This window comes from Sphaerodactylus townsendi, linkage group LG03 (genome assembly GCF_021028975.2).
Source record: "Sphaerodactylus townsendi isolate TG3544 linkage group LG03, MPM_Stown_v2.3, whole genome shotgun sequence".
NCBI lineage: Eukaryota > Metazoa > Chordata > Lepidosauria > Squamata > Sphaerodactylidae > Sphaerodactylus > Sphaerodactylus townsendi.
Genome location: NC_059427.1, coordinates 82,808,467 through 82,817,570, shown reverse-complemented (window position 1 = coordinate 82,817,570; position 9,104 = coordinate 82,808,467).

The following is a 9,104-nucleotide window of genomic DNA, read 5'->3' as shown; positions in this document are numbered from 1 at the left end:
CCTCCACAGAAACAGGCAGCCATGTGAAAGAAGAAACCAGGATAAAATAAACCCAGAGTGTAAGATACTGATTGTAACCTGGTATAATTGTGCCATGCAGGAACGTCCCAGGCTTATTCAACTCCTTTTAATAGTATATCTTTTCTGAGTACCTCCAAGTCAGCTTCATTTCCTTTCTGCAATCAAGTCCCATATAAATCTTTTGCTATTAGAAATGCTGTGCTGTCTTCTGTTTCTTCAACCAAGGTGGGTTTCTCTGAAACATCCACATGAATATGTCTAGATAAGTAATGTGCTGTGAAATCTCAGGCTAAGAGCAAAATATGACACTAGGGACATCCTGAGGTATTCAGTTTGATGAGAAGCCTTGTAACAGACACAAAAAGCATCTTTCTAAATAAACTTCCCTCTGACATATTGAAATAGACATGTCAGTAGATTGAGAATTTCAGAAAAAAGTTGCTTTTAATTAATATTTTTACAAGTTTTCCACAACATGTTGTTGCGGCGAACCTCACCAACTGCCTCCTTCAGTTATTTGATACCTGGCCTATTTTCACAATGGACTCTTGCCATTTAATGCAAACATTCAGGGCATGGCTGGAGTATGTTAATCCTCATGAGCCAGGTTTTTAAAAATTAGGAGAATTTGAAGACAAGAAGCATCTATACATTAAAAACCTTACATCAAGGGCAAAGAAAATTAAACTATGTGTTCAGTGATCAATTTTGTTTTGAGTACTTAAAGAATTGAGATGATGGGACAGTCTTCACTGAACAACCTATATCCTATATCTACCTGTTTTGATTATCCCCTGCATGGTCTATCTTTTTCTAAGCTCTTTCTCTGAAAGGCACAAAAGAAAAGGAGGAAGGGGAAGTCACCATTAATAGTCGTTATTAATCTGTTTGGTTGCTAATTTTAACTATTGTTATTCTGTTTTTATTGAGAGATTTATACTGATGTACACTGCCCTGAGCCTCCGGGGGAGGGAGGTTTAAAAATATAATAAATAAAAAAATAAACTTAATTTTTGAAATTCAGGATACAAGGATAGACATTTCCAATTGAGCTTCAACTGATGGGTGCCAGAATATGGTAAAAGAATTCAGGAAGCCAGCGAGGCTTGTAGACCTTGGCAAGTAGATGGGAACCTGAGAAAAAGAAACGAGCCAAATTTTGTGGCCGTTCCCAAAATGCCAGATCCACCATTGCTGCAGGGTGTATTCAGTGTGTATTAGAGGTGGGCATGCAGCTGTTTACCCAATTAACTAAAATTGCTCAAGTTATGAGGTGACTCATGGGTTTCCAATATGCCACACTGATAGCAGTACCAGCTGTCTGGCATAGGCTTCCATCATTCACTCATAGGTGCCAACCAACATTTCAGGAATCATTTCAACAGTTTCAGACCAGCACCATACGTAGGCAACAATTTAGCATTCCACACATGACAAGGAAATATGTCTATAACAATTCAACTGGGGCCCACTTTGCCTCTTTTCAATAATCCTCTAATCAGAGCCATATTGCCTGGGGTAGCTGTCCTTACTCTGGTAGTTCTGCAAATACCTTTCTTTAATAGAAAAACAGCAAGCACTGGAGGATTATAAAACATTCCACAGGAAAACCATCAAACAGTTGTACTGAAAGAATGTTTTATTAGCAACATTAACGATCTTTACAACAACAATGGCAAATCCAATGTTTCCATATGTTGATCAGAAGAAGTGTGAATAAATGGACAGATTCTTCTGAAATAATGAGAAGCTTTTAGTCTAATAGCACTAAACGTGTTTAAGATCTGTTTCTGAAAGTTGTTTAAAGGACATTTCAGAGCGATCTGCTGTATGGGATTTCTTATATCTCTGTTATTTAAAAATTATGCCAAGCCCACACAGCAAGTTTATGGGATTAAAGATTTTAAAAAGTATTAATCATGGCTCATTTGCCATGCCTTCTCCTTTGTATAAATTTTGTCCAGATGTTGAGGGAAAGACAAATGCAGCAAATCAGCAAGCAAGCAGCATGGTCAGGTGAGCCTGCTCGTCTGTCTTGTAAGGACAGTACTGTACCTCCAGGAATCCTACACCATTTGGGATGAAATCAAACTGATGGGATGATTTCCATTTAACCTCACATGATATGCATATCATATTCCAACCTTACTGGTTTCTAAGAGCCAATGTGACTTGGAAATGTTGAGCACTTCCATTTCATGTGAAGTCTGCCTACTTAAATGTGCAAATACATTTCTTCCGGTGGGTCCATTACTTCAGCAAGTGTGTCTGTCATCAATGCAGGCTCATTGCTTCATTGTGACTGTTCTTACACTCTAGAACAGCCTCCCTGAGGAGACTGGCACCCTTCCTACTCGCTGGTCATTCCAGAGAGATCACAAGTCTATTTTGTTTCAACCAGCAATTGCTTGAATGTTGATAGGATAACTGGTTGTTCCTGTTGGGCCATTATTTGGTGTATTTTTTTTTTAAATTTTAACTTTGATTTATCATAGGTTGTTCCAAATCTTTTGGAAAAGCAAGGTATAGCTTTTAAATAAACGAAACAAATGTACAAGTTAAATCAAAGGATTCATAATGAAGGAAGACAAGAAAACATGCAAGGATATATAGCATAGCCAACCCGCATTTCCCCTCCTCTGGGTCTTGCATCATTTCAGCCCACAGCAGATCTGCCCTCCTCCATGTTTGCCTCTCAGTCTAATCCTCGCTCTCGTTGCATGGTAAGTAGATTTCCATTGGGCAAGAAAAAAAAAAAAAAAAAAAAAAAAAATAAGGCAAGAAAAAAGGCTAAAAAAGATTTCAGTGCCCTCCATGTAACGCACGGGTTCAGTTGGAATCTCTGGCTCCACCACCATTACATACACTGTGTCAGATTCAAGGAAATCAGATCCAAGTATGTGAATCTTACTCCTTTACATTTACCCCATCTCCCTGATTTAATTAGATTACACTACTTGTTGGACAATCCTGATCCTTCTCTCTGTATGATAGTGTGGCAGACTCTTCTTCCTGGAAATGCCACCTAAACCACTTTCAGTAAATTTCCTTCGACCTAACATTTATTTCCTGTATTGTATATGCTTTTTAATCCGTTTTTATTATTGTTGTACTGTTGTCTATGCCAATAAAGGCTTGCTTCTAACTCCACTTCATCCAGATCTCACCCATTGTAGTTTTCCCTCTACTACCATGTCTTCCTGCCTACCTGCTTGCCTGCCTACTAGTAGTGGTGTAATAAGCAGATGGGTGGGGAAAGCAAGCAAGAGCCAGGATAAGACTTGCCTTTTCATGGGGGTTATAACCACTATATATATATGCAATATACATATATTGCAGAAAAGTTGGCTGGTTCTGTTGTGTAGATATTTTTATCTAAACAGGTGCCATCTTGGCTTAGTTATAAGGATTGGCAGCTTAAATACAGTTCCTTCCAGAAACCTATAATGGTGGCCATCTGCATGAATATTCAAAGTCTCCTAAAAATTAAGAACTGGGAGTTATGGATATGGGAGACTGGTATGCTTCAGATTAATCCACAGGCAATGACACACTAGAATTCTTCTGGATATACTCAGCAGCCACCTGGGAAAATAGAACTCTCACTTAATGTTTGCTTACATCTATCAATAACCAAGGGGAAAGGCAGGATGGTAGGGATTGATCTATAATGGCAGAGACCCCTACCCTTACAGTAGGGAGATAAAAATAAATCTCTGCCCCCACTTAAAAAATAGCTCCAGTCATCAATGACACTTGCACACTTCCTTTACTTTTACATATTAATTAAAATATTTATATCTCACTGTTCCTTCTAGCTCAAGGCAGCAGAAATAATTTTAAAACCAACAAAATAAAATCCTAAATAGCCCCCTCCTGTCAAAAGATACCTGAAGGTTGTACTTCATTGAACTTTCTGTCAAATAAGATGGTTCAGCAGTATCTCCTGAAAGTTTCTCAAGCAGCACCTCCTTACCTCCTCAGGCAGCCAGCAAGAGCTATGATGGAAAAGGAGGGCTACCTTTGTGGGAAAATACCCAGTGGGCAGCAGCCTGAGGACCACTGTTACAGCAGTTAGTATTTAGGAAGGGATTGACCTTTAGAGATGTGGGTCCTCAAAGGCATTAAAGATCACACACAGCACCTTGAATTATACAAAATGAATTATACAAGAAACAAAATAGCGGCTAATGCCCTGTTTTAAGAAGGGTGATACATCCCACTGGCTAGCCCCTGACAATAATTGGGGTGCTGAATTCTAAAACCACACAACTAGGAGAGTTCAAGTACCTCAATACACCAATATATGAACTCTATAAGAAATGCAACAAAATTTACTAGAATAAGTCAAACATACTATTGCTAGAGCAAATCGAAATATCGATATACACAAAGTTTTTGTTCTAAGACATGACACATAGCAAATTAATGCACACGCAGGTTAGGAACGTGAAACAAAAAAGGATGGTACAGTACTACATATAAATGTCAGTCCTTGGAATAGTAGTGTCCAGTTTGAAAAATGGGAGGAGCACTCTATCAATTTCAGCATTTTGTGGGATGCTGGACCCACTTCATCAGCTCTCCCTGATGCTGACAGTTGCCTGAATTGTTTCTGAAGTTTCTTCACTCACTCTCTCCAGAGGAGATCCAGACTCCAACTGGGTGTCCTCAGACCTGCAGTAAGGCCATTCCATGAGCCATATATATGAACTTGCTATGTGTCATGTCATAGAATGGAAACTTCGTACGTATCGATATTTTGCCTTGCTCTAGCAATAGTATGTTTGATTTATTCTAGTAAATTTTGTTGCATTTCCTGTAGGGTTCATGTTTTGGTGTATTTATGGTGCTGAATTCTAAGCCAGCTGTAGTTTCTGGGATGCTTCAAAAGCAGTTCAATGTGGCGTACATTACAGTTACACAGCTGAAAGGTTACAAAACCACAGTTCATTATGGCCAGATTATCTGAGTCTAACAAAGGACAGAGTTGGCAAATGAAATGTACCTATAGATGGAACTGTTGGCTCCAACTCATCTTGCTTTTCAAGCAGCAAGGCTGGGTCCATGAGCACCCCAAGCCCTTGAGGTGCTCTACGAATGCCACCTCCACTCCATCCATCACAAGTGGATCCAGTGCCTCTAAAAATCAACCTGCCTATCCAGCATCAACTCTGTCTTGTCTGGATTCAGTTTAGCTTGTTCTGGCTTAGCCACATAACAACAGCTTCAAGGCACCTGATGCATCTGAGGCTTGAGTAATGAAATATAAAGCTGGTTGTAATCTGCATATTGATGATGCCCAATACAGAAGCTCTGGACAATCTTATTCAGTAGCAGTATATGAACAGTAGATAAATATTGAAAAACATAGGTTAAAGAATAGGAGAACATTATGGCATTCCACAGGACAAATCTCACCCAGTTGGTTCTGTTCCTCCTGTGGAAATGCTTTGTCTCCAATCAGACAGAAAAAGCTGTAACCATGAAAAAGTTGCTCTCCTAACACCAACATCCTTGTTTGTCTCTGCCTGTACAAAAGAACTTGCTCCAAATAAATTCCAGGGCCAACTAATCCAGTTGCTAATTCATCCTAGTAGCATCCCTCACAAGAAGTCAATGTTCCCTGCAATATTCCTGGAGGTATTTGAACAGACATTGTCATGAACCTGTCCTCCTTCCCATCAGCAGGTTAATTAGTGAAAAGGATTATAGCTTGCTGTTTGACTCAGCAGGCTATAGTCCTTCCTTTCAAATGGCCCCACTTACAAAGTGTGGCAGTCTCCCCTCAGCAACAGATCAAGTTTGCAAGGAAGAAACAGCAGGGTGGATTCCTGAAGCACCAATTGATCCCCAGGGCACTTCGTTGCCAGTAATTGTTGCTTTTAGTTAAAGAGAACAACATGGTGCCCACAACTGTGATTCCCCAAAGTGGGTCAAACAGAGAAGCAAATCTTTATAATGATAGCTGAATAAACAGAAGGGTTGTTCTGAAAGATTGTATCCTCTGTAGATGCTAATCGGATGTAAGATGCAACATACAGTCCAGAGACATGGACCAAAAAAAAGTAGGCAGTGAAAGTTTGAAATCCACTTCTGAGGGGTTATTTGGTTTTTTCCTTACTACTAAAAAGTGCCCCCAGTTTGTTAAGAAAATCAATTCAAAGGACAAAATCATTGAAAACCACTGCAAAATAGCAAACAAAACACTATCAATATAAATCAAGATGTTCAACAAATCTGCTATTTAATTTCCTTGCCCTGTTGAGCTACACTTTTTAAAAACTGTTTTTAGATACTATCTTCTCTAATGAGGGTATTCCAAAAATCTAGGCTTCATCCCCATTGAGAACCACCATTCCAGGATCAACTGAACCCCTGATCAAGATATCATTAAACCTTGATGGGCAATGGTCAGTCATGCAAACAGTAAGCCACTCTTCTCGAAGCAACCAGTCCACATTCCAAGACTGCAGACACTTAAATGCATTCAAACAACTACAAAAAGACTAAGGGAGAACACTAAAGTCTATCCAATGTGGCATTCAAGTTGGAACAGATGTGAATCAATTTAATCTCCAACATGCCTGGTGAACAGATCACAGTGGTTCCTCCAAACCACTCCCAGGGCCAGACTATAATAAACCCTTCATCACCTGGAAAAAAAACTTCTCCAGATTGCTTCAAGCAAGGACAGCAGACAAACCAGTTCTCCTTAGCACTATTGCTGCCATGAATAGCAGAGGCTCTGTTCCATATTTGCCTTGATTCCCTCCAGAATCTTCGCCCATATGTGTGTTGTGTTTTAGTCCTCACCCTTTCAGCCACATTGCCATAAAGTGCTTTTGTCTGCAATGCATAGATTCTAATTGATTTTTATAGCTGGCATTTCTAACTCGTGGAAAGGTGTCCTGGCCTCCACTCTTTTCAATCTTTTCTTAAGTGATCTCCCCTCTGCTCTCTCAGCAGTGAACAGCCATGCCCCAAAACTGAGTACATCCCACGTATCAATTCTGCTCTATGCAGATGATACTGTCCTTCTCTCTTGATCCAGAGTTGGCCTCAGACGCTTAATGAAGTGCTGTGTGGATTACTGTGAATCCAACAGACTGACAATTAATTATGAAAAAAACAAGGTTTTGGTCTTCTCTAGGTGCTTTAAGAAGCTCACATGGGCAATGAATAGGCAACCCAAATTGAACACAGGGTTATGCTATAGTACCTCGGCCTTTCATTCTCCTATAACCTTTCTCTCATGGGCAAACCCCATAGGAAGGCTTTTTCAAGCACTCTCCTTTAGCAGCATCTTAACAGTATGTCAGCATTACTACATTTCTTCTACAGCTGTGGCCATTCCTTTATCCCTCCTGCCCTCAAATTTTTTAATGCCAAAGTCACCTCGAGATTGCTTTACCGAGTCCCAGTTTGGATTCAAGCTATTAACCACTCCTTGAATTCCCTTTAATCCAATTTTTTTCATAAGATAACTGGACTCCCAAATGCGTGCCCTATGCAGCCCTTTGTCTGGAGTGAGGTCAAAACTCCTTGGAATCAGCCGCTTGGCTGAGGGCTTTTAGATTCTGGCTGCGAATCCATTTTCTTTCGGACTGTAATTCCCTAGTCTACTGTCTGCTCTCTGACACCCATTCCAACCCCTGGTTTTTCATAATCGAAGAAAAAATTGCTTCTATTGGACTGTCAGTGGATTCACTTTGCCCTTTGTCCTATTCAGAAGCCTATAGAAAATTAAAAGGTCAACTATTTAACAGCAGCCAAGAAAACATGCTCCCCCCTGTATTTTTCTCTCCCATTTGAACAGGGCCACTTGGCACACTGCCTGTATTGTTTAATAAACCCTGCTCAAAGGAGAGCCATAATGCTCGCCAGGTTTAATGTTATGCCTTCTGCCTTGTTACATGGCAGATTTAACAAGCAAGAAAAGGCTGAAAGATTGTGCCCGTGTAATGATGGCTCAGTTGAATCTATGGCTCACCAATTATTACACTGTTTCAGATTCAAGGAAATCAGATCCAAGTATGTGAATCTTACTCCTTTACATTTACCCCATCTCCCCGATTTATTTAGATTACACTACTTGCTGGACAATCCTGATCCTTCTCTCTGTATGATAGTGGCAGATTTTCTTCTGGAAATTACTAAATGCCAGTATATTTCCCTCCACTTAACATTTATTTCCTGTACTGTATATGTTTTTAATCAGGTTTTTTTACTATTGTTGTACTGTTGTCTATGCCAATAAAGGCTTGCTTGAAAACTCGTGGAAAGAGTGAAGATTATTCACTCTTGTTCTGATTATTCACTCATGTTGCTCCTCAAAGACTTCTGTGTATGCTAGACAATCTTTTTCATCATTCCATAAAAGCTAAAGGAAAAGTTTCAGTATGGAACACATTCCCGTGAATGCATGCACACACATGCACAAACACACACACACACACACACACACACACACACACACACACACACACACACACACACACACACACTGTCCTTTTGGCAGTGCAAGATTAGCTTTCATTATGTTCACCTACAGAACAGATGCTCAGTTTCCTGGTCTCTTAAACTGAGCTTGCAAAGCTGCATAATTTACATCTTGCTACATGCATTAGACATTTATTTATTTATTTGTTTGTTTGTTTGTTTGTTTGTTTTATTAAGCTTTTATACTGCCCCATCCCCGAAGGGCTCTGGGCGGTGTACAGCATATCAAAATAACAATATAAAATAGTTAAACATTTAAAAGCAGCGATAAAAACTAGAAATTTAATTTATGCAGTAGATCTCAGTAAATATCTGGGCAACAGAATGATTTATGCAGTAGATCTCAGATCTCTGGGCAACAGAATGATTAACAGATTAAAATGTTCCACAGCACACCCAGTTTTGTGCTTCCTTCTACTCTTCTGCTTTACAAAACAAAAACATGCACAGACAAAAACAGCATTAACCCACAATTTCTACAGGTGAAAACCGCCATTGAAATGAATGAAAGTGGTGTCATAACGGAGCTGTACTTATGTGTTGCCCAGGGTCCAGTTTATCAAAAAGAAAAGGAACTATGC